Here is an 18907-nt window from a genome sequence, read left to right on the forward strand (position 1 = left end):
CCGGAACAGCGTGAAAGATAAGTAATAATGTGCAACAGCCAAAATAAAGCGGTTTTACCGAAACGCAAGAACTGTTGAATCCCGCTTTCACTCTTCTCCCGTCTGCCGAAATAGCTCAGTTGGGAGAGCGTTTGACTCAAGATCTAAAGGTCTCTGGTTCGATACTGGGTTTCGGCGTCCAAAGCACTTTTTTTGTTAAATCTGTCGGTATGCAGGTATTTTGCAATAATTCTAACGAGTGAAACGGTTGCGCAGGTGAACACGCATGCTTGATAAAAAAATGCTGATTCAGAATGCATCGCGGCAGTAGGCGTTGCAAAAGCACCGGAACAGCGTGAAAGACATGTAATAATGTGCAACAGCTAAAATAAAGCGGTTTTACCGAAACGCAAGAACCGTTGAATCCCGCTTTCACTCTTCTCCCGTCTGCCAAAATAGCTCAGTTGGGAGAGCGTTAGACTGAAGATCTAAAGGTCCCTGGTTCGATCCCGGGTTGCGGCGTCCAAAGCACATTTTTGTTAAATCTGTCGGTATGCAAGTATTTTGCAATAATTCTAACGAGTCAAACGGTTACGCAGGTGAACACACATGCTTGATAAAAAAATGCTGATTCAGAATGCATCGCGGCAGTAGGCGTTGCAAAAGAACCGGAACCGCGTGAAAGACAAGTAATAATGTGCAACAGCCAAAATAAAGCGGTTTTACCGAAACGCAAGAACTGTTGAATCCCGCTTTCACTCTTCTCCCGTCTGCCGAAATAGCTCAGTTGGGAGAGCGTTAGACTCAATATCTAAAGGTCCCTGGTTCGATACCGGGTTTCGGCGTCCAAAGCACTTTTTTTGTTAAGTCTGTCGATATGCAAGTATTTTGCAATAATTCTAACGAGTGAAACGGTTGCGCAGGGGAACACGCATGCTTGATAAAAAAATGCTGATTCAGAATGCATCGCGGCAGTAGGCGTTGCAAAAGCACCGGAACAGCGTGAAAGACATGTAATAATGTGCAACGGCTAAAATAAAGCGGTTTTACCGAAACGAAAGAACTGTTGAATCCCGCTTTCACTCTTCTCCTGTCTGCTGAAATAGCTCAGTTGGGAGAGCGTTAGACTGAAGATCTAAAGGTCCCTGGTTCGATCCCGCGTTGCGGCGTCCAAAGCACATTTTTGTTAAATCTGTCGGTATGCAAGTATTTTGCAATAATTCTAACGAGTGAAACGATTACGCAGGTGAACACACATGCTTAATAAAAAAAATGCTGATTCAGATTGCATCGCAGCAGTAGGCGTTGCAAAAGAACCGGAACAGCGTGAAAGACATGTAATAATGTGCAACAGCTAAAATAAAACGGTTTTACCGAAACGCAAAAACTGTTGAATCCTGCATTCACTCTTCTCCAGTTTGCCGAAATAGCTCAATTGGGGGAGCGTTAGACTGAAGATCTAAAGGTCCCTGGTTCGATCCCGGGTTTTGGCGTCCAAAGCATATTTTTGTTAAATCTGTCGGTATGCAAGTATTTTGCAATAATTCTAACGAGTGAAACGATTACGCAGGTGAACACACATGCTTGATAAAGAAATGCTGATTCAGAATGCTTCGCGACAGTAGGCGTTGCAAAAGAACCGAAACAGCGTGAAAGACTTGTAATAATGTGCAACAGCTAAAATAAAGCGGTTTTACCGAAACGCAAGAACTGTTGAATCCCGCTTTCACTCTTCTCCCGTCTGCCGAAATAGCTCAGTTGGGAGAGCGTTAGGCTGGAGATCTAAAGGTCCGTGGTTCGATCCCGGGTTTCGGCGTCCAAAGCACATTTTTGTTAAATCTGTCGGTAAGCAAGTATTTTGCGATAATTCTAACGAGTGAAACGGTTACGCAGGCGAACACACATGCTTGATAAAAAACTGCTGATTCAGAATGCATCGCGACAGTAGGCGTTGCAAAAGAACCGGAACAGCGTGAAAGACATGTAATAATGTGCAACAGCTAAAATAAAGCGGTTTTACCGAAACGCAAGAACCGTTGAATCCCGCTTTCACTCTTCTCCCGTCTGCCAAAATAGCTCAGTTGGGAGAGCGTTAGACTGAAGATCTAAAGGTCCCTGGTTCGATTCCGGGTTGCGGCGTCCAAAGCACATTTTTGTTAAATCTGTCGGTATGCAAGTATTTTGCAATAATTCTAACGAGTGAAACGATTACGCAGGTGAACACACATGCTTGATATAAAATGCTGATTCAGAATGCATCGCGGCAGTAGGCGTTGCAAAAGAACCGGAAAAATCGTGAAAAACATGTAATAATGTGCAACAGCTAAAATAAACCGGTTTTACCGAAACGCAAGAACCGTTGAATCCCGCTTTCACTCTTCTCCCGTCTGCCAAAATAGCTCAGTTGGGAGAGCGCTAGACTGAAGATCTAAAGGTCCCTGGTTCGATCCCGGGTTGCGGCGTCCAAAGCACATTTTTGTTAAATCTGTCGGTATGCAAGTGTTTTGCAATAATTCTAACGAGTGAAACGATTACGCAGGTGAACACACATGCTTGTTAAAAAAAGGCTGATTCAGAATGCATCGCGGCAGTAGGCGTTGCAAAAGAACCGGAACAGCGTGAAAGACATGTAATAATGTGCAACAGCTAAAATAAAGCGGTTTTACCGAAATGCAAGAACTGTTGAATCCCGCTTTCACTCTTCTCCCGTCTGCCGAAATAGCTCAGTTGGGAGAGCGTTAGACTAAAGAACCAAAGGTCCTTGGCTCGATCCCGGGTTACGGCGCCCAAAGCACTTTTTTTGTTAAATCTGTCGGTATACAAGTATTTTGCAATAATTCTAACGAGTGAAACGGTTACGCAGGTGAACACACATGCTTGATAAAAAAATGCTGATTCAGAATGCATCGCGGCAGTATAGGCGTTGCAAAAGAACCGGAACAGCGTGAAAGACAAGTAATAATGTGCAACAGCCAAAATAAAGCGGTTTTAACGAAACGCAAGAACTGTTGAATCCCGCTTTCACTCTTCTCCCGTCTGCCGAAATAGCTCAGTTGGGAGAGCGTTAGACTCAATATCTAAAGGTCCCTGGTTCGATACCGGGTTTCGGCGTCCAAAGCACTTTTTTTGTTAAGTCTGTCGATATGCAAGTATTTTGCAATAATTCTAACGAGGGAAACGGTTGCGCAGGGGAACACGCATGCTTGATAAAAAAATGCTGATTCAGAATGCATCGCGGCAGTAGGCGTTGCAAAAGCACCGGAACAGCGTGAAAGACATGTAATAATGTGCAACGGCTAAAATAAAGCGGTTTTACCGAAACGAAAGAACTGTTGAATCCCGCTTTCACTCTTCTCCTGTCTGCTGAAATAGCTAGGTTGGGAGAGCGTTAGACTGAAGATCTAAAGGTCCCTGGTTCGATCCCGCGTTGCGGCGTCCAAAGCACATTTTTGTTAAATCTGTCGGTATGCAAGTATTTTGCAATAATTCTAACGAGTGAAACGATTACGCAGGTGAACACACATGCTTAATAAAAAAAATGCTGATTCAGATTACATCGCAGCAGTAGGCGTTGCAAAAGAACCGGAACAGCGTGAAAGACATGTAATAATGTGCAACAGCTAAAATAAAGCGGTTTTACCGAAACGCAAAAACTGTTGAATCCTGCTTTCACTCTTCTCCCGTCTGCCGAAATAGCTCAGTTGGGAGAGCGTTAGACTGAAGATCTAAAGGTCCCTGGTTCGATCCCGGGTTTTGGCGTCCAAAGCACATTTTTGTTAAATCTGTCGGTATGCAAGTATTTTGCAATAATTCTAACGAGTGAAACGATTACGCAGGTGAACACACATGCTTGATAAAGAAATGCTGATTCAGAATGCATCGCGACAGTAGGCGTTGCAAAAGTACCGAAACAGCGTGAAAGACTTGTAATAATGTGCAACAGCTAAAATAAAGCGGTTTTACCGAAACGCAAGAACTGTTGAATCCCGCTTTCACTCTTCTCCCGTCTGCCGAAATAGCTCAGTTGGGAGAGCGTTAGGCTGGAGATCTAAAGGTCCGTGGTTCGATCCCGGGTTTCTGCGTCCAAAGCACATTTTTGTTAAATCTGTCGGTAAGCAAGTATTTTGCGATAATTCTAACGAGTGAAACGGTTACGCAGGCGAACACACATGCTTGATAAAAAACTGCTGATTCAGAATGCATCGCGACAGTAGGCGTTGCAAAAGAACCGGAACAGCGTGAAAGACATGTAATAATGTGCAACAGCTAAAATAAAGCGGTTTTACCGAAACGCCAGAACTGTTGAATCCCGCTTTCACTCTTCTCCCGTCTGCCGAAATAGCTCCGTTGGGAGAGCGTTAGACTGAACATCTAAAGGTCCCTGGTTCGATCTCGGGTTTCGGCGTCCAAAGCACATTTTTGTGAAATCTGTCGGTATGCAAGTATTTTGAAATAATTCTAACGAGTGAAACGGTTACGCAGGTGAACACACATGCTTGATAAAAAATGCTGATTCAGAATGCATCGCGGCAGTAGGCGTTGCGAAAGAACCGGAACAGCGTAAAGACCTGTACTAATGTGCAAAAGCTAAAATAAAGCGGTTTTACCGAAACGCAAGAACTGTTGAATTCCGCTTTCACTCTTCTCCCGTCTGCCGAAATAGCTCAGTTGGGAGAGCGTTAGACTGAAGATCCAAAGGTCCTTGGCTCGATCCCGGGTTTCGGCGTCCAAAGCACATTTTTGTTAAATCTGTCGGTATGCAAGTATTTTGCCATAATTCTAACGAGTGAAACGATTACGCAGGTGAACACACATGCTTGATAAAAAATGCTGATTCAGAATGCATCGCGGCAGTAGGCGTTGCAAAAGAACCGGAACAGCGTCAAAGACTTGTTATAATGTGCAACAGCTAAAATAAAGCGGTTTTACCGAAACGCAAGAACTGTTCAATGCCGCTTTCACTCTTCTCCCGTCTGCCGAAATAGCTCAGTTGGGAGAGCGTTAGACTGAAGATCCAAAGGTCCTTGGCTCGATCCCGGGTTTCGGCGTCCAAAGCACTTTTTTGTTAAATCTGTCGGAATACAAGTATTTTGCAATAATTCTAACGAGTGAAAGGGTTACGCAGGTGAACACACATGCTTGATACAAAAATGCTGATTCAGAATGCATCGCGGCAGTAGGCGTTGCAAAAGAACCGGAACAGCGTGAAAGACATGTAATAATGTGCAACAGCTAAAATAAAGCGGTTTCACCGATACGCAAGAACTGTTGAATCCCGCTTTCACTCTTCTACCGTCTGCCGAAATAGCTCAGTTGGGACAGCGTTAGACTGAAGATCTAAAGGTCCCTGGTTCGATTCCGGGTTTCGCCGTTTAAAGCACATTTTTGTTAAATCTGTCAGTATGCAAGTGTTTTGCAATAATTCTAACGAGTGAAACGATTGCGCAGGTGAACACACATGCTTGATAAAAAAATCCTGATTCAGAATGCATCGCGGCAGTAGGCGTTGCAAAAGAACCGGAACAGCGTGAAAGACATGTAATAATGTGCAACAGCTAAAATAAAGCGGTTTTACCGAAATGCAAGAACTGTTGAATCCCGCTTTCACTCTGCTCCCGTCTGCCGAAATAGCTCAGTTGGGAGAGCGTTAGACTGAAGATCCAAGGGTCCCTGGTTCGATCCCGGGTTTCGGTGTCCAAAGCACATTTTTGTTAATTCTGTCGGTATGCAAGTGTTTTGCAATAATTCTAACGAGTGAAACGATTACGCAGGTGAATACACACGCTTGATAAAAAATGCTGATTCAGATTGTATCGCGGCAGTAGGCGTTGCGAAAGAACCGGAACAGCGTAAAGACTTGTAATAATGTGCAACAGCTAAAATAAAGCGGTTTTACCGAAACGCAAGAACTGTTGAATCCCGCTTTCACTCTTTTACCGTCTGCCGAAATAGCTCAGTTGAGACAGCGTTAGACTGAAGATCTAAAGGTCCCTGGTTCGATCCCGGGTTTCGGCGTCCAAAGCACATTTTTGTTAATTCTGTCGGTATGCAAGTGTTTTGCAATAATTCTAACGAGTGAAACGATTACGCAGGTGAATACACACGCTTGATAAAAAATGCTGATTCAGATTGTATCGCGGCAGTAGGCGTTGCGAAAGAACCGGAACAGCGTAAAGACTTGTAATAATGTGCAACAGCTAAAATAAAGCGGTTTTACCGAAACGCAAGAACTGTTGAATCCCGCTTTCACTCTTCTCCCGTCTGCCGAAATAACTCTGTTGGGAGAGTGTTAGACTGAAGATCTAAAGGTCCCTGGTTCAATTCCGGGTTTCGGCGTCCAAAGCACATTTTTGTTAAATCTGTCGGTATGCAAGTATTTTGCAATAATTCTAACGAGTGAAACGATTACGCAGGTGAACACACATGCTTGATAAAAAAATGCTGATTCAGAATGCATCGCGGCAGTAGGCGTTGCAAAAGAACCAGAACAGCGTGAAATACATGTAATAATGTGCAACAGCTAAAATAAAGCGGTTTTACCGAAACGCAAGAACTGTTGAATCCCGCTTTCACTCTTCTCCCGTCTGCCGAAATAGCTCAGTTGGGAGAGCGTTAGACTGAAGATCTAAAGGTCCCTGGTTCGATACCGGGTTTCGGCGTCGAAAGCACTTTTTTTGTTAAATCTATCGGTATGCAAGTATTTTGCAATAATTCTAACGAGTGAAACGTTTGCGAAGGTGAACACGCATGCTTGATAAAAAAATGCTGATTCAGAATGCATCGCGGCAGTATTCAATGCAAAAGCACCGGAACAGCGTGAAACACATGTAATAATGTGCAACAGCTAAAATAAAGCGGTTTTACCGAAACGCAAGAACTGTTGAATCCCGCTTTCACTCTTCTCCCGTCTGCCGAAATAGCTCAGTTGGGAGAGCGTTAGACTGAAGATCCAAAGGTCCTTGGCTCGATCCCGGGTTTCGGCGTCCAAAGCACTTTTTTGTTAAATCTGTCGGAATACAAGTATTTTGCAATAATTCTAACGAGTGAAAGGGTTACGCAGGTGAACACACATGCTTGATACAAAAATGCTGATTCAGAATGCATCGCGGCAGTAGGCGTTGCAAAAGAACCGGAACAGCGTGAAAGACATGTAATAATGTGCAACAGCTAAAATAAAGCGGTTTCACCGATACGCAAGAACTGTTGAATCCCGCTTTCACTCTTCTACCGTCTGCCGAAATAGCTCAGTTGGGACAGCGTTAGACTGAAGATCTAAAGGTCCCTGGTTCGATTCCGGGTTTCGCCGTTTAAAGCACATTTTTGTTAAATCTGTCAGTATGCAAGTGTTTTGCAATAATTCTAACGAGTGAAACGATTGCGCAGGTGAACACACATGCTTGATAAAAAAATCCTGATTCAGAATGCATCGCGGCAGTAGGCGTTGCAAAAGAACCGGAACAGCGTGAAAGACATGTAATAATGTGCAACAGCTAAAATAAAGCGGTTTTACCGAAATGCAAGAACTGTTGAATCCCGCTTTCACTCTGCTCCCGTCTGCCGAAATAGCTCAGTTGGGAGAGCGTTAGACTGAAGATCCAAGGGTCCCTGGTTCGATCCCGGGTTTCGGTGTCCAAAGCACATTTTTGTTAATTCTGTCGGTATGCAAGTGTTTTGCAATAATTCTAACGAGTGAAACGATTACGCAGGTGAATACACACGCTTGATAAAAAATGCTGATTCAGATTGTATCGCGGCAGTAGGCGTTGCGAAAGAACCGGAACAGCGTAAAGACTTGTAATAATGTGCAACAGCTAAAATAAAGCGGTTTTACCGAAACGCAAGAACTGTTGAATCCCGCTTTCACTCTTTTACCGTCTGCCGAAATAGCTCAGTTGAGACAGCGTTAGACTGAAGATCTAAAGGTCCCTGGTTCGATCCCGGGTTTCGGCGTCCAAAGCACATTTTTGTTAATTCTGTCGGTATGCAAGTGTTTTGCAATAATTCTAACGAGTGAAACGATTACGCAGGTGAATACACACGCTTGATAAAAAATGCTGATTCAGATTGTATCGCGGCAGTAGGCGTTGCGAAAGAACCGGAACAGCGTAAAGACTTGTAATAATGTGCAACAGCTAAAATAAAGCGGTTTTACCGAAACGCAAGAACTGTTGAATCCCGCTTTCACTCTTCTCCCGTCTGCCGAAATAACTCTGTTGGGAGAGTGTTAGACTGAAGATCTAAAGGTCCCTGGTTCAATTCCGGGTTTCGGCGTCCAAAGCACATTTTTGTTAAATCTGTCGGTATGCAAGTATTTTGCAATAATTCTAACGAGTGAAACGATTACGCAGGTGAACACACATGCTTGATAAAAAAATGCTGATTCAGAATGCATCGCGGCAGTAGGCGTTGCAAAAGAACCAGAACAGCGTGAAATACATGTAATAATGTGCAACAGCTAAAATAAAGCGGTTTTACCGAAACGCAAGAACTGTTGAATCCCGCTTTCACTCTTCTCCCGTCTGCCGAAATAGCTCAGTTGGGAGAGCGTTAGACTGAAGATCTAAAGGTCCCTGGTTCGATACCGGGTTTCGGCGTCGAAAGCACTTTTTTTGTTAAATCTATCGGTATGCAAGTATTTTGCAATAATTCTAACGAGTGAAACGTTTGCGAAGGTGAACACGCATGCTTGATAAAAAAATGCTGATTCAGAATGCATCGCGGCAGTATTCAATGCAAAAGCACCGGAACAGCGTGAAACACATGTAATAATGTGCAACAGCTAAAATAAAGCGGTTTTACCGAAACGCAAGAACTGTTGAATCCCGCTTTCACTCTTCTCCCGTCTGCCGAAATAGCTCAGTTGGGAGAGAGTTAGACTGAAGATCTAAAGGTCCCTGGTTCGATTCCGGGTTTCGGCGTTTAAAGCACATTTTTGTTAAATCTGTCAGTATGCAAGTATTTTGAAATAATTCTAACGAGTGAAACGACTACGCAGGTGAACACACATGCTTGATAAAAAAAAGTCTGATTCAGATTGCATCGCAGCAGTAGGCGTTGCAAAAGAACCGGAACAGCGTGAAAGACATGTAATAATGTGCAACAGCTAAAATAAAGCGGTTTTACCGAAACGCAAGAACTGTTGAATCCCGCTTTCACTCTTCTCCCGTCTGCTGAAATAGCTCAGTTGGGAGAGAGTTAGACTGAAGATCTAAAGGTCCCTGGTTCGATTCCGGGTTTTGGCGTTTAAAGCACATTTTTGTTAAATCTGTCAGTATGCAAGTATTTTGAAATAATTCTAACGAGTGAAACGACTACGCAGGTGAACACACATGCTTGATAAAAAAAAGTCTGATTCAGATTGCATCGCAGCAGTAGGCGTTGCAAAAGAACCGGAACAGCGTGAAAGACATGTAATAATGTGCAACAGCTAAAATAAAGCGGTTTTACCGAAATGCAAGAACTGTTGAATCCCGCTTTCACTCTTCTCCCGTCTGCCGAAATAGCTCAGTTGGGAGAGCGTTAGACTAAAGATCCAAAGGTCCTTGGCTCGATCCCGGGTTACGGCGTCCAAAGCACTTTTTTTGTTAAATCTGTCGGTATACAAGTATTTTGCAATAATTCTAACGAGTGAAACGATTACGCAGGTGAACACACATGCTTGTTAAAAAAAGGCTGATTCAGAATGCATCGCGGCAGTAGGCGTTGCAAAAGAACCGGAACAGCGTGAAAGACATGTAATAATGTGCAACAGCTAAAATAAAGCGGTTTTACCGAAATGCAAGAACTGTTGAATCCCGCTTTCACTCTTCTCCCGTCTGCCGAAATAGCTCAGTTGGGAGAGCGTTAGACTAAAGATCCAAAGGTCCTCTGCTCGATCCCGGGTTACGGCGTCCAAAGCACTTTTTTTGTTAAATCTGTCGGTATACAAGTATTTTGCAATAATTCTAACGAGTGAAACGGTTACGCAGGGGAACACGCATGCTTGATAAAAAAATGCTGATTCAGAATGCATCGCTGCAGTAGGCGTTGCAAAAGCACCGGAACAGCGTGAAAGACATGTAATAATGTGCAACGGCTAAAATAAAGCGGTTTTACCGAAACGAAAGAACTGTTGAATCCCGCTTTCACTCTTCTCCTGTCTGCTGAAATAGCTCAGTTGGGAGAGCGTTAGACTGAAGATCTAAAGGTCCCTGGTTCGATCCCGCGTTGCGGCGTCCAAAGCACATTTTTGTTAAATCTGTCGGTATGCAAGTATTTTGCAATAATTCTAACGAGTGAAACGATTACGCAGGTGAACACACATTCTTAATAAAAAAAATGCTGATTCAGATTGCATCGCAGCAGTAGGCGTTGCAAAAGAACCGGAACAGCGTGAAAGACATGTAATAATGTGCAACAGCTAAAATAAAGCGGTTTTACCGAAACGCAAAAACTGTTGAATCCTGCTTTCACTCTTCTCCCGTCTGCCGAAATAGCTCAGTTGGGAGAGCGTTAGACTGAAGATCTAAAGGTCCCTGGTTCGATCCCGGGTTTTGGCGTCCAAAGCACATTTTTGTCAAATCTGTCGGTATGCAAGTATTTTGCAATAATTCTAACGAGTGAAACGATTACGCAGGTGAACACACATGCTTGATAAATAAATGCTGATTCAGAATGCATCGCGACAGTAGGCGTTGCAAAAGAACCGAAACAGCGTGAAAGACTTGTAATAATGTGCAACAGCTAAAATAAAGCGGTTTTACCGAAACGCAAGAACTGTTGAATCCCGCTTTCACTCTTCTCCCGTCTGCCGAAATAGCTCAGTTGGGAGAGCGTTAGGCTGGAGATCTAAAGGTCCGTGGTTCGATCCCGGGTTTCGGCGTCCAAAGCACATTTTTGTTAAATCTGTCGGTAAGCAAGTATTTTGCGATAATTCTAACGAGTGAAACGGTTACGCAGGCGAACACACATGCTTGATAAAAAACTGCTGATTCAGAATGCATCGCGACAGTAGGCGTTGCAAAAGAACCGGAAAAGCGTGAAAGACATGTAATAATGTGCAACAGCTAAAATAAAGCGGTTTTACCGAAACGCCAGAACTGTTGAATCCCGCTTTCACTCTTCTCCCGTCTGCCGAAATAGCTCCGTTGGGAGAGCGTTAGACTGAACATCTAAAGGTCCCTGGTTCGATCTCGGGTTTCGGCGTCCAAAGCACATTTTTGTTAAATCTGTCGGTATGCAAGTATTTTGAAATAATTCTAACGAGTGAAACGGTTACGCAGGTGAACACACATGCTTGATAAAAAATGCTGATTCAGAATGCATCGCGGCAGTAGGCGTTGCGAAAGAACCGGAACAGCGTAAAGACCTGTAATAATGTGCAATAGCTAAAATAAAGCGGTTTTACCGAAACGCAAGAACTGTTGAATTCCGCTTTCACTCTTCTCCCGTCTTCCGAAATAGCTCAGTTGGGAGAGCGTTAGACTGAAGATGTAAAGGTCCCTGGTTCGATTCCGGGTTTCGGCGTTTAAAGCATATTTTTGTTAAATCTGTCAGTATGCAAGTGTTTTGCAATAATTCTAACGAGTGAAACGATTGCGCAGGTGAACACACATGCTTGATAAAAAAAATGCTGATTCAGATTGCATCGCAGCAGTAGGCGTTGCAAAAGAACCGGAACAGCGTGAAAGACATGTAATAATGTGCAACAGCTAAAATAAAGCGGTTTTACCGAAACGCAAAAACTGTTGAATCCTGCTTTCACTCTTCTCCCGTCTGCCGAAATAGCTCAGTTGGGAGAGCGTTAGACTGAAGATCTAAAGGTCCCTGGTTCGATCCCGGGTTTCGGCGTCCAAAGCACATTTTTGTTAAATCTGTCGGTATGCAAGTATTTTGCCATAATTCTAACGAGTGAAACGATTACGCAGGTGAACACACATGCTTGATAAAAAATGCTGATTCAGAATGCATCGCGGCAGTAGGCGTTGCAAAAGAACCGGAACAGCGTCAAAGACTTGTAATAATGTGCAACAGCTGAAATAAAGCGGTTTTACCGAAACGCAAGAACTGTTCAATGCCGCTTTCACTCTTCTCCCGTCTGCCGAAATAGCTCAGTTGGGAGAGCGTTAGACGGAAGATCCAAAGGTCCTTGGCTCGATCCCGGGTTTCGGCGTCCAAAGCACTTTTTTGTTAAATCTGTCGGAATACAAGTATTTTGCAATAATTCTAACGAGTGAAAGGGTTACGCAGGTGAACACACATGCTTGATACAAAAATGCTGATTCAGAATGCATCGCGGCAGTAGGCGTTGCAAAAGAACCGGAACAGCGTGAAAGACATGTAATAATGTGCAACAGCTAAAATAAAGCGGTTTCACCGATACGCAAGAACTGTTGAATCCCGCTTTCACTCTTCTCCCGTCTGCCGAAATAGCTCAGTTGGGAGAGCGTTAGAATGAAGATCTAAAGGTCCCTTGTTCGATCCCGGGTTTCCGCGTCCAAAGCACATTTTTGTTAAATCTGTCGGTATGCAAGTATTTTGCAATAATTCTAACGAGTGAAAGGGTTACGCAGGTGAACACACATGCTTGATACAAAAATGCTGATTCAGAATGCATCGCGGCAGTAGGCGTTGCAAAAGAACCGGAACAGCGTGAAAGACATGTAATAATGTGCAACAGCTAAAATAAAGTGGTTTCACCGATACGCAAGAACTGTTGAATCCCGCTTTCACTCTTCTCCCGTCTGCCGAAATAGCTCAGTTGGGACAGCGTTAGACTGAAGATGTAAAGGTCCCTGGTTCGATTCCGGGTTTCGGCGTTTAAAGCATATTTTTGTTAAATCTGTCAGTATGCAAGTGTTTTGCAATAATTCTAACGAGTGAAACGATTGCGCAGGTGAACACACATGCTTGATAAAAAAATGCTGATTCAGAATGCATCGCGGCAGTAGGCGTTGCAAAAGAACCGGAACAGCGTGAAAGACATGTAATAATGTGCAACAGCTAAAATAAAGCGGTTTTACCGAAATGCAAGAACTGTTGAATCCCGCTTTCACTCTGCTCCCGTCTGCCGAAATAGCTCAGTTGGGAGAGCGTTAGACTGAAGATCCAAAGGTCCCTGGTTCGATCCCGGGTTTCGGCGTCCACAGCACATTTTTATTAAATCTGTCAGTATGCAAGTGTTTTGCAATAATTCTAACGAGTGAAACGGTTACGCAGGTAAGCACACATGCTTGATAAAAAAATGCTGATTCAGAATGCATCGCAGCAGTAGGCGTTGCAAAAGAACCGGAACAGCGTGAAAGACTTGTAATAATGTGCAACAGCCAAAATAAAGCGGTTTTACAGAAACGCAAGAACTGTTGAATCCCGCTTTCAATTTTCTCCCATCTGCCGAAATAGCTCAGTTGGGAGAGCGTTAGACTGAAGATCTAAAGGTCCCTGGTTCAATCCCGGGTTTCGGCGTCCAAAGCACATTTTTGTTAAATCTGTCGGTATGCATGTATTTTGCAATAATTCTAACGTGTGAAACGATTACGCAGGTGAAATCACATGCTTAATAAAAAATGCTGATTCAGATTGTACCGCGGCAGTAGGCGTTGCGAAAGAACCGAAACAGCGTAAAGACTTGTAATAATGTGCAACAGCTAAAATAAAGCGGTTTTACCGAAACGGAAGAACTGTTGAATCCCGCTTTCACTCTTCTCCCTTCTGCCGAAATAGCTCAGTTGGGAGAGCGTTAGACAGAAGATCTAAAGGTCCCTCGTTCGATCCCGGGTTTTGGCGTCCAAAGCACATCTTTGGTAAATCTGTCGGTATGCAAGTATTTTGCAATAATTCTAACGAGTGAAACGATTACGCAGGTGAACACACATGCTTGATAAAAAAAATGCTGATTCAGATTGCATCGCAGCAGTAGGCGTTGCAAAAGAACCGGAACAGCGTGAAAGACATGTAATAATGTGCAACAGCTAAAATAAAGCGGTTTTACCGAAACGCAAGAACTGTTGAATCCCGCTTTCACTCTTCTCCCGTCTGCCGAAATAACTCAGTTGGGAGAGTGTTAGACTGAAGATCTAAAGGTCCCTGGTTCAATCCCAGGTTTCGGCGTCCAAAGCACATTTTTGTTAAATCTGTCGGTATGCAAGTATTTTGCAATAATTCTAACGAGTGAAACGATTACGCAGGTGAACACACATGCTTGATAAAAAAATGCTGATTCAGAATGCATCGCGGATGTAGGCGTTGCAAAAGAACCGGAACAGCGTGAAAGACATGTAATAATGTGCAACAGCTAAAATAAAGCGGTTTTACCGAAACGCAAGAACTGTTGAATCCCGCTTTCACTCTTCTCCCGTCTGCCGAAATAGCTCAGTTGGGAGAGCGTTAGACTGAAGATCTAAAGGTCCCTGGTTCGATACCGGGTTTCGGCGTCGAAAGCCCTTTTTTGTTAAATCTATCGGTATGCAAGTATTTTGCAATAATTCTAACGAATGAAACGGTTGCGCAGGTGAACACGCATGCTTGATAAAAAAATGCTGATTCAGAATGCATCGCGGCAGTAGGCGTTGCAAAAGCACCGGAACAGCGTGAAAGACATGTAATAATGTGCAACAGCTAAAATAAAGCGGTTTTACCGAAACGCAAGAACTGTTGAATCCCGCTTTCACTCTTCTCCCGTCTGCTGAAATAGCTCAGTTGAGAGAGTGTTAGACTGAAGATCTAAAGGTCCCTGGTTCAATCCCGGGTTTCGGCGTCCAAAGCACATTTTTGTTAAATCTGTCGGTATGCAAGTATTTTGCAATAATTCTAACGAGTGAAACGGTTACGCAGGTGAACACACATGCTTGATAAAAAAATGCTGATTCAGAATGCATCGCGGCAGTAGGCGTTGCAAAAGAACCGGAACAGCGTGAAAGACATGTAATAATGTGCAACAGCTAAAATAAAGCGGTTTTACCGAAACGCAAGAACTGTTAAATCCCGCTTTCACTCTTCCCCCGTCTGCCGAAATAGCTCAGTTGGGAGAGCGTTAGACTGAAGATCTAAAGGTCCCTGGTTCGATACCGGGTTTCGGCGTCGAAAGCACTTTTTTTGTTAAATCTATCGGTATGCAAGTATTTTGCAATAATTCTAACGAATGAAACGATTGCGCAGGTGAACACGAATGCTTGATAAAAAATGCTGATTAAGAATGCATTGCGGCAGTAGGCGTTGCAAAAGCACCGGAACAGCGTGAAAGACATGTAATAATGTGCAACAGCTAAAATAAAGCGGTTTTACCGAAACGCAAGAACTGTTGAATCCCGCTTTCACTCTTCTCCCGTCTGCGGAAATAGCTCAGTTGGGAGAGCGTTAGACTGAAGATCTAAAGGTCCCTGGTTCGATCCCGGGTTGCGGAGTCCAAAGCACAATTTTGTTAAATCTGTCGTTATGCAAGTATTTTGCAATAATTCTAACGAGTGAAACGATTACGCAGGTGAACACACATGCTTGATAGAAAAATGCTGATTCAGAATGCATCGCGGCACTAGGCGTTGCAAAAGAACCGGAACTGCGTGAAAGACTTGTAATAATGTGCAACGGCTAAAATATAGCGGTTTTACCGAAACGCAAGAACTGTTTATTCCCGCTTTCAATTTTCTCCCATCTGCCGAAATAGCTCAGTTGGGAGAGCATTAGACTGAAGATCTAAAGGTCCCTGGTTCAATCCCGGGTTTCGGCGTCCAAAGCACATTTTTGTTAAATCTGTCGGTATGCATGTATTTTGCAATAATTCTAACGTGTGAAACGATTACGCAGGTGAACACACATGCTTGATAAAAAATGCTGATTCAGATTGTACCGCGGCAGTAGGCGTTGCGAAAGAACCGGAACAGCGTAAAGACTTGTAATAATGTGCAACAGCTAAAATAAAGCGGTTTTACCGAAACGAAAGAACTGTTGAATCCTGCTTTCACTCTTCACACTTCTGCCGAAATAGCTCAGTTGGGAGAGCGTTAGGCAGAAGATCTAAAGGTCCCTGGTTCGATCCCGGGTTTTGGCGTCCAAAGCACATCTTTTGTAAATCTGTCGGTATGCAAGTATTTTGCAATAATTCTAACGAGTGAAACGATTACGCAGGTGAACACACATGCTTGATAAAAAAATGCTGATTCAGATTGCATCGCAGCAGTAGGCGTTGCAAAAGAATCGGAACAGCGTGAAAGACATGTAATAATGTGCAACAGCTAAAATAAAGCGGTTTTACCGAAACGCAAGAACTGTTCAATCCCGCTTTCACTCTTCTCACGTCTGCCGAAATAGCTCAGCTGGGAGAGTGTTAGACTGAAGATCCAAAGGTCCTTGGCTCGATCCCGGGTTTCGGCGTCCAAAGCAATTTTTTTTGTTAAATCTGTCGGAATACAAGTATTTTTCAATAGTATAACGAGTGAAACGGTTACGCAGGTGAACACACATGCTTTATAAAAAAATGCTGATTCAGAATGCATCGCGGCAGTAGGCGTTGCAAAAGAACCGGAACAGCGTGAAAGACATGTAATATTGTGCAACAGCTAAAATAAAGCGGTTTTATCGAAACGCAAGAACTGTTGAATCCCGCTTTCACTCTTCTCCCGTCTGCCGAAATAGCTCAGTTGGGAGAGCGTTAGACTGAAGATCTAAAGGTCCCTGGTTTGATCCCGGGCTTCGGCGTCCAAAGCACATTTTTGTTAAATCTGTCGGTATGCAAGTATTTTGCAATAATTCTAACGAGTGAAACGATTACGCAGGTGAACACACATGCTTGATAAAAAAATGCTGATTCAGAATGCATCGCAGCAGTAGGCGTTGCAAAAGAACCGGAACAGCGTGAAAGACTTGTAATAATGTGCAACAGCTAAAATAAATCGGTTTTACAGAAACGCAAGAACTGTTGAATCCCGCTTTCAATTTTCTCCCATCTGCCGAAATAGCTCAGTTGGGAGAGCGTTAGACTGAAGATCTAAAGGTCCCTGGTTCAATCCCGGGTTTCGGCGTCCAAAGCACATTTTTGTTAAATCTGTCGGTATGCATGTATTTTGCAATAATTCTAACGTGTGAAACGATTACGCAGGTGAAATCACATGCTTAATAAAAAATGCTGATTCAGATTGTACCGCGGCAGTAGGCGTTGCGAAAGAACCGAAACAGCGTAAAGACTTGTAATAATGTGCAACAGCTAAAATAAAGCGGTTTTACCGAAACGGAAGAACTGTTGAATCCCGCTTTCACTCTTCTCCCTTCTGCCGAAATAGCTCAGTTGGGAGAGCGTTAGACAGAAGATCTAAAGGTCCCTCGTTCGATCCCGGGTTTTGGCGTCCAAAGCACATCTTTGGTAAATCTGTCGGTATGCAAGTATTTTGCAATAATTCTAACGAGTGAAACGATTACGCAGGTGAACACACATGCTTGATAAAAAAAATGCTGATTCAGATTGCATCGCAGCAGTAGGCGTTGCAAAAGAACCGGAACAGCGTGAAAGACATGTGCAACAGCTAAAATAAAGCGGTTTTACCGAAACGCAAGAACTGTTGAATCCCGCTTTCACTCTTCTCCCGTCTGCCGAAATAACTCAGTTGGGAGAGTGTTAGACTGAAGATCTAAAGGTCCCTGGTTCAATCCCAGGTTTCGGCGTCCAAAGCACATTTTTGTTAAATCTGTCGGTATGCAAGTATTTTGCAATAATTCTAACGAGTGAAACGATTACGCAGGTGAACACACATGCTTGATAAAAAAATGCTGATTCAGGATGCATCGCCGCAGTAGGCGTTGCAAAAGAACCGGAACAGCGCCAAAGACATGTAATAATGTGCAACAGCTAAAATAAAGCGGTTTTACCGAAACGCAAGAACTGTTCAATCCCGCTTTCATTCTTCTCCCGTCTGCCGAAATAGCTCAGTTGGGAGAGTGTTAGACTGAAGATCCAAAGGTCCTTGGCTCGATCCCGGGTTTCGGCGTCCAAAGCAATTTTTTTGTTAAATCTGTCGGAATACAAGTATTTTGCAATAATTCTAACGAGTGAAACGGTTACGCAGGTGAACACACATGCTTTATAAAAAAATGCTGATTCAGAATGCATCGCGGCAGTAGGCGTTGCAAAAGAACCGGAACAGCGTGAAAGACATGTAATAATGTGCAACAGCTAAAATAAAGCGGTTTTACCGAAACGCAAGGACTGTTGAATCCCGCTTTCACTCTTCTCCCGTCTGCCGAAATAGCTCAGTTGGGAGAGCGTTAGCCTGAAGATCTAAAGGTCTCTGGTTCGATCCCGGGTTTCCGCGTCCAAAGCACAATTTTGTTAAATCTGTCGGTATGCAAGTATTTTGCAATAATTCTAACGAGTGAAACGGTTACGCAGGTGAACGCACATGCTTGATAAAAAAATGCTGATTCAGAATGCATTGCGGCAGTAGGCGTTGCAAAAAAACCGGAACAGCGTGAAAGACATGTAATAATAGGGAGTTTTAGCTTGTACGTATACTTCTTTACGTTACCGTGTTACCGGTTTACGTTTACCGTGTTACCGGCGCCCGAGTTTCAGCAGCGTTTTGCTACACATACGGGAACCTTTACGTTCGTACGTAAAAGTTTACGTTCGCCGATGATGATGATCATGGATGCACACATATTCGTTTTCTTTTAAATAAAACTTAACCAGCGCTGCGGCGCAAATATAATAACTTTTAACATGTAAAATTATCAAGTATTTTGGTGCTATATATTCACCTAACCCATTAAAGTTGGCTGCGTGCAGAAAGCTATAAGGAGCCACCGCATAATTCTTTAAGCCTCTCTGGATAAGCCTCTCTGGTTGAACGGTCAGCGGCTAGCCGCATTCGCAAAGAAGTGGTCGTCGATATGGCAAAGAGTGTGCTCCAAGATCTAATCCGGGCTCAAAATCTACTGTGGAAGTACATCGACGATCTACTGA

The 18907-nt window shown here is 43.5% G+C and overlaps 54 non-coding genes across 54 annotated transcripts; all 54 read left to right on the forward strand.

Moving 5' to 3' along the window:
* Nucleotides 1-104: 104 nt before the first annotated feature.
* TRNAL-CAA (transfer RNA leucine (anticodon CAA)) lies at nucleotides 105-177 on the forward strand. The gene has a single exon. It is a non-coding gene; the product is annotated as a tRNA-Leu (tRNA).
* A 251-nt stretch (nucleotides 178-428) lies between these two features.
* On the forward strand, nucleotides 429-501 carry TRNAF-GAA (transfer RNA phenylalanine (anticodon GAA)). The gene has a single exon. It is a non-coding gene; the product is annotated as a tRNA-Phe (tRNA).
* Nucleotides 502-751: 250 nt separating this feature from the next.
* TRNAL-CAA (transfer RNA leucine (anticodon CAA)) lies at nucleotides 752-824 on the forward strand. Its single transcript has one exon. It is a non-coding gene; the product is annotated as a tRNA-Leu (tRNA).
* A 251-nt stretch (nucleotides 825-1075) lies between these two features.
* On the forward strand, nucleotides 1076-1148 carry TRNAF-GAA (transfer RNA phenylalanine (anticodon GAA)). The gene has a single exon. It is a non-coding gene; the product is annotated as a tRNA-Phe (tRNA).
* A 251-nt stretch (nucleotides 1149-1399) lies between these two features.
* On the forward strand, nucleotides 1400-1472 carry TRNAF-GAA (transfer RNA phenylalanine (anticodon GAA)). Its single transcript has one exon. It is a non-coding gene; the product is annotated as a tRNA-Phe (tRNA).
* A 250-nt stretch (nucleotides 1473-1722) lies between these two features.
* On the forward strand, nucleotides 1723-1795 carry TRNAS-GGA (transfer RNA serine (anticodon GGA)). Its single transcript has one exon. It is a non-coding gene; the product is annotated as a tRNA-Ser (tRNA).
* Nucleotides 1796-2045: 250 nt separating this feature from the next.
* Nucleotides 2046-2118, forward strand: TRNAF-GAA (transfer RNA phenylalanine (anticodon GAA)). Its single transcript has one exon. It is a non-coding gene; the product is annotated as a tRNA-Phe (tRNA).
* Nucleotides 2119-2368: 250 nt separating this feature from the next.
* Nucleotides 2369-2441, forward strand: TRNAF-GAA (transfer RNA phenylalanine (anticodon GAA)). Its single transcript has one exon. It is a non-coding gene; the product is annotated as a tRNA-Phe (tRNA).
* A 576-nt stretch (nucleotides 2442-3017) lies between these two features.
* Nucleotides 3018-3090, forward strand: TRNAL-CAA (transfer RNA leucine (anticodon CAA)). The gene has a single exon. It is a non-coding gene; the product is annotated as a tRNA-Leu (tRNA).
* Nucleotides 3091-3665: 575 nt separating this feature from the next.
* Nucleotides 3666-3738, forward strand: TRNAF-GAA (transfer RNA phenylalanine (anticodon GAA)). Its single transcript has one exon. It is a non-coding gene; the product is annotated as a tRNA-Phe (tRNA).
* Nucleotides 3739-3988: 250 nt separating this feature from the next.
* On the forward strand, nucleotides 3989-4061 carry TRNAS-GGA (transfer RNA serine (anticodon GGA)). Its single transcript has one exon. It is a non-coding gene; the product is annotated as a tRNA-Ser (tRNA).
* Nucleotides 4062-4311: 250 nt separating this feature from the next.
* On the forward strand, nucleotides 4312-4384 carry TRNAF-GAA (transfer RNA phenylalanine (anticodon GAA)). The gene has a single exon. It is a non-coding gene; the product is annotated as a tRNA-Phe (tRNA).
* A 248-nt stretch (nucleotides 4385-4632) lies between these two features.
* TRNAF-GAA (transfer RNA phenylalanine (anticodon GAA)) lies at nucleotides 4633-4705 on the forward strand. The gene has a single exon. It is a non-coding gene; the product is annotated as a tRNA-Phe (tRNA).
* Nucleotides 4706-4954: 249 nt separating this feature from the next.
* Nucleotides 4955-5027, forward strand: TRNAF-GAA (transfer RNA phenylalanine (anticodon GAA)). Its single transcript has one exon. It is a non-coding gene; the product is annotated as a tRNA-Phe (tRNA).
* Nucleotides 5028-5277: 250 nt separating this feature from the next.
* On the forward strand, nucleotides 5278-5350 carry TRNAF-GAA (transfer RNA phenylalanine (anticodon GAA)). Its single transcript has one exon. It is a non-coding gene; the product is annotated as a tRNA-Phe (tRNA).
* A 250-nt stretch (nucleotides 5351-5600) lies between these two features.
* Nucleotides 5601-5673, forward strand: TRNAF-GAA (transfer RNA phenylalanine (anticodon GAA)). Its single transcript has one exon. It is a non-coding gene; the product is annotated as a tRNA-Phe (tRNA).
* A 248-nt stretch (nucleotides 5674-5921) lies between these two features.
* TRNAF-GAA (transfer RNA phenylalanine (anticodon GAA)) lies at nucleotides 5922-5994 on the forward strand. Its single transcript has one exon. It is a non-coding gene; the product is annotated as a tRNA-Phe (tRNA).
* A 248-nt stretch (nucleotides 5995-6242) lies between these two features.
* TRNAF-GAA (transfer RNA phenylalanine (anticodon GAA)) lies at nucleotides 6243-6315 on the forward strand. The gene has a single exon. It is a non-coding gene; the product is annotated as a tRNA-Phe (tRNA).
* Nucleotides 6316-6565: 250 nt separating this feature from the next.
* On the forward strand, nucleotides 6566-6638 carry TRNAF-GAA (transfer RNA phenylalanine (anticodon GAA)). The gene has a single exon. It is a non-coding gene; the product is annotated as a tRNA-Phe (tRNA).
* Nucleotides 6639-6889: 251 nt separating this feature from the next.
* TRNAF-GAA (transfer RNA phenylalanine (anticodon GAA)) lies at nucleotides 6890-6962 on the forward strand. The gene has a single exon. It is a non-coding gene; the product is annotated as a tRNA-Phe (tRNA).
* Nucleotides 6963-7212: 250 nt separating this feature from the next.
* TRNAF-GAA (transfer RNA phenylalanine (anticodon GAA)) lies at nucleotides 7213-7285 on the forward strand. The gene has a single exon. It is a non-coding gene; the product is annotated as a tRNA-Phe (tRNA).
* Nucleotides 7286-7535: 250 nt separating this feature from the next.
* On the forward strand, nucleotides 7536-7608 carry TRNAF-GAA (transfer RNA phenylalanine (anticodon GAA)). Its single transcript has one exon. It is a non-coding gene; the product is annotated as a tRNA-Phe (tRNA).
* A 248-nt stretch (nucleotides 7609-7856) lies between these two features.
* TRNAF-GAA (transfer RNA phenylalanine (anticodon GAA)) lies at nucleotides 7857-7929 on the forward strand. Its single transcript has one exon. It is a non-coding gene; the product is annotated as a tRNA-Phe (tRNA).
* A 248-nt stretch (nucleotides 7930-8177) lies between these two features.
* On the forward strand, nucleotides 8178-8250 carry TRNAF-GAA (transfer RNA phenylalanine (anticodon GAA)). Its single transcript has one exon. It is a non-coding gene; the product is annotated as a tRNA-Phe (tRNA).
* A 250-nt stretch (nucleotides 8251-8500) lies between these two features.
* On the forward strand, nucleotides 8501-8573 carry TRNAF-GAA (transfer RNA phenylalanine (anticodon GAA)). Its single transcript has one exon. It is a non-coding gene; the product is annotated as a tRNA-Phe (tRNA).
* Nucleotides 8574-8824: 251 nt separating this feature from the next.
* Nucleotides 8825-8897, forward strand: TRNAF-GAA (transfer RNA phenylalanine (anticodon GAA)). The gene has a single exon. It is a non-coding gene; the product is annotated as a tRNA-Phe (tRNA).
* Nucleotides 8898-9148: 251 nt separating this feature from the next.
* On the forward strand, nucleotides 9149-9221 carry TRNAF-GAA (transfer RNA phenylalanine (anticodon GAA)). The gene has a single exon. It is a non-coding gene; the product is annotated as a tRNA-Phe (tRNA).
* Nucleotides 9222-9472: 251 nt separating this feature from the next.
* Nucleotides 9473-9545, forward strand: TRNAF-AAA (transfer RNA phenylalanine (anticodon AAA)). Its single transcript has one exon. It is a non-coding gene; the product is annotated as a tRNA-Phe (tRNA).
* A 575-nt stretch (nucleotides 9546-10120) lies between these two features.
* On the forward strand, nucleotides 10121-10193 carry TRNAF-GAA (transfer RNA phenylalanine (anticodon GAA)). The gene has a single exon. It is a non-coding gene; the product is annotated as a tRNA-Phe (tRNA).
* Nucleotides 10194-10444: 251 nt separating this feature from the next.
* On the forward strand, nucleotides 10445-10517 carry TRNAF-GAA (transfer RNA phenylalanine (anticodon GAA)). Its single transcript has one exon. It is a non-coding gene; the product is annotated as a tRNA-Phe (tRNA).
* Nucleotides 10518-10767: 250 nt separating this feature from the next.
* TRNAS-GGA (transfer RNA serine (anticodon GGA)) lies at nucleotides 10768-10840 on the forward strand. The gene has a single exon. It is a non-coding gene; the product is annotated as a tRNA-Ser (tRNA).
* A 250-nt stretch (nucleotides 10841-11090) lies between these two features.
* On the forward strand, nucleotides 11091-11163 carry TRNAF-GAA (transfer RNA phenylalanine (anticodon GAA)). Its single transcript has one exon. It is a non-coding gene; the product is annotated as a tRNA-Phe (tRNA).
* Nucleotides 11164-11411: 248 nt separating this feature from the next.
* TRNAF-GAA (transfer RNA phenylalanine (anticodon GAA)) lies at nucleotides 11412-11484 on the forward strand. Its single transcript has one exon. It is a non-coding gene; the product is annotated as a tRNA-Phe (tRNA).
* Nucleotides 11485-11735: 251 nt separating this feature from the next.
* Nucleotides 11736-11808, forward strand: TRNAF-GAA (transfer RNA phenylalanine (anticodon GAA)). Its single transcript has one exon. It is a non-coding gene; the product is annotated as a tRNA-Phe (tRNA).
* A 249-nt stretch (nucleotides 11809-12057) lies between these two features.
* TRNAF-GAA (transfer RNA phenylalanine (anticodon GAA)) lies at nucleotides 12058-12130 on the forward strand. The gene has a single exon. It is a non-coding gene; the product is annotated as a tRNA-Phe (tRNA).
* A 250-nt stretch (nucleotides 12131-12380) lies between these two features.
* TRNAF-GAA (transfer RNA phenylalanine (anticodon GAA)) lies at nucleotides 12381-12453 on the forward strand. The gene has a single exon. It is a non-coding gene; the product is annotated as a tRNA-Phe (tRNA).
* A 250-nt stretch (nucleotides 12454-12703) lies between these two features.
* On the forward strand, nucleotides 12704-12776 carry TRNAF-GAA (transfer RNA phenylalanine (anticodon GAA)). Its single transcript has one exon. It is a non-coding gene; the product is annotated as a tRNA-Phe (tRNA).
* A 250-nt stretch (nucleotides 12777-13026) lies between these two features.
* TRNAF-GAA (transfer RNA phenylalanine (anticodon GAA)) lies at nucleotides 13027-13099 on the forward strand. Its single transcript has one exon. It is a non-coding gene; the product is annotated as a tRNA-Phe (tRNA).
* Nucleotides 13100-13349: 250 nt separating this feature from the next.
* TRNAF-GAA (transfer RNA phenylalanine (anticodon GAA)) lies at nucleotides 13350-13422 on the forward strand. The gene has a single exon. It is a non-coding gene; the product is annotated as a tRNA-Phe (tRNA).
* A 248-nt stretch (nucleotides 13423-13670) lies between these two features.
* On the forward strand, nucleotides 13671-13743 carry TRNAF-GAA (transfer RNA phenylalanine (anticodon GAA)). The gene has a single exon. It is a non-coding gene; the product is annotated as a tRNA-Phe (tRNA).
* A 251-nt stretch (nucleotides 13744-13994) lies between these two features.
* TRNAF-GAA (transfer RNA phenylalanine (anticodon GAA)) lies at nucleotides 13995-14067 on the forward strand. The gene has a single exon. It is a non-coding gene; the product is annotated as a tRNA-Phe (tRNA).
* A 250-nt stretch (nucleotides 14068-14317) lies between these two features.
* On the forward strand, nucleotides 14318-14390 carry TRNAF-GAA (transfer RNA phenylalanine (anticodon GAA)). Its single transcript has one exon. It is a non-coding gene; the product is annotated as a tRNA-Phe (tRNA).
* Nucleotides 14391-14640: 250 nt separating this feature from the next.
* Nucleotides 14641-14713, forward strand: TRNAF-GAA (transfer RNA phenylalanine (anticodon GAA)). Its single transcript has one exon. It is a non-coding gene; the product is annotated as a tRNA-Phe (tRNA).
* Nucleotides 14714-14963: 250 nt separating this feature from the next.
* TRNAF-GAA (transfer RNA phenylalanine (anticodon GAA)) lies at nucleotides 14964-15036 on the forward strand. Its single transcript has one exon. It is a non-coding gene; the product is annotated as a tRNA-Phe (tRNA).
* A 247-nt stretch (nucleotides 15037-15283) lies between these two features.
* TRNAF-GAA (transfer RNA phenylalanine (anticodon GAA)) lies at nucleotides 15284-15359 on the forward strand. Its single transcript has one exon. It is a non-coding gene; the product is annotated as a tRNA-Phe (tRNA).
* Nucleotides 15360-15609: 250 nt separating this feature from the next.
* Nucleotides 15610-15682, forward strand: TRNAF-GAA (transfer RNA phenylalanine (anticodon GAA)). The gene has a single exon. It is a non-coding gene; the product is annotated as a tRNA-Phe (tRNA).
* Nucleotides 15683-15930: 248 nt separating this feature from the next.
* TRNAF-GAA (transfer RNA phenylalanine (anticodon GAA)) lies at nucleotides 15931-16003 on the forward strand. The gene has a single exon. It is a non-coding gene; the product is annotated as a tRNA-Phe (tRNA).
* A 250-nt stretch (nucleotides 16004-16253) lies between these two features.
* On the forward strand, nucleotides 16254-16326 carry TRNAF-GAA (transfer RNA phenylalanine (anticodon GAA)). The gene has a single exon. It is a non-coding gene; the product is annotated as a tRNA-Phe (tRNA).
* Nucleotides 16327-16577: 251 nt separating this feature from the next.
* TRNAF-GAA (transfer RNA phenylalanine (anticodon GAA)) lies at nucleotides 16578-16650 on the forward strand. The gene has a single exon. It is a non-coding gene; the product is annotated as a tRNA-Phe (tRNA).
* Nucleotides 16651-16900: 250 nt separating this feature from the next.
* On the forward strand, nucleotides 16901-16973 carry TRNAF-GAA (transfer RNA phenylalanine (anticodon GAA)). The gene has a single exon. It is a non-coding gene; the product is annotated as a tRNA-Phe (tRNA).
* A 248-nt stretch (nucleotides 16974-17221) lies between these two features.
* Nucleotides 17222-17294, forward strand: TRNAF-GAA (transfer RNA phenylalanine (anticodon GAA)). The gene has a single exon. It is a non-coding gene; the product is annotated as a tRNA-Phe (tRNA).
* A 243-nt stretch (nucleotides 17295-17537) lies between these two features.
* Nucleotides 17538-17610, forward strand: TRNAF-GAA (transfer RNA phenylalanine (anticodon GAA)). The gene has a single exon. It is a non-coding gene; the product is annotated as a tRNA-Phe (tRNA).
* Nucleotides 17611-17860: 250 nt separating this feature from the next.
* On the forward strand, nucleotides 17861-17933 carry TRNAF-GAA (transfer RNA phenylalanine (anticodon GAA)). Its single transcript has one exon. It is a non-coding gene; the product is annotated as a tRNA-Phe (tRNA).
* A 251-nt stretch (nucleotides 17934-18184) lies between these two features.
* On the forward strand, nucleotides 18185-18257 carry TRNAF-GAA (transfer RNA phenylalanine (anticodon GAA)). The gene has a single exon. It is a non-coding gene; the product is annotated as a tRNA-Phe (tRNA).
* Nucleotides 18258-18907: the final 650 nt, after the last annotated feature.

This window comes from Rhipicephalus microplus, chromosome 4 (assembly GCF_043290135.1).
Source record: "Rhipicephalus microplus isolate Deutch F79 chromosome 4, USDA_Rmic, whole genome shotgun sequence".
In the NCBI taxonomy this organism is placed as follows: Eukaryota; Metazoa; Arthropoda; class Arachnida; order Ixodida; family Ixodidae; genus Rhipicephalus; species Rhipicephalus microplus.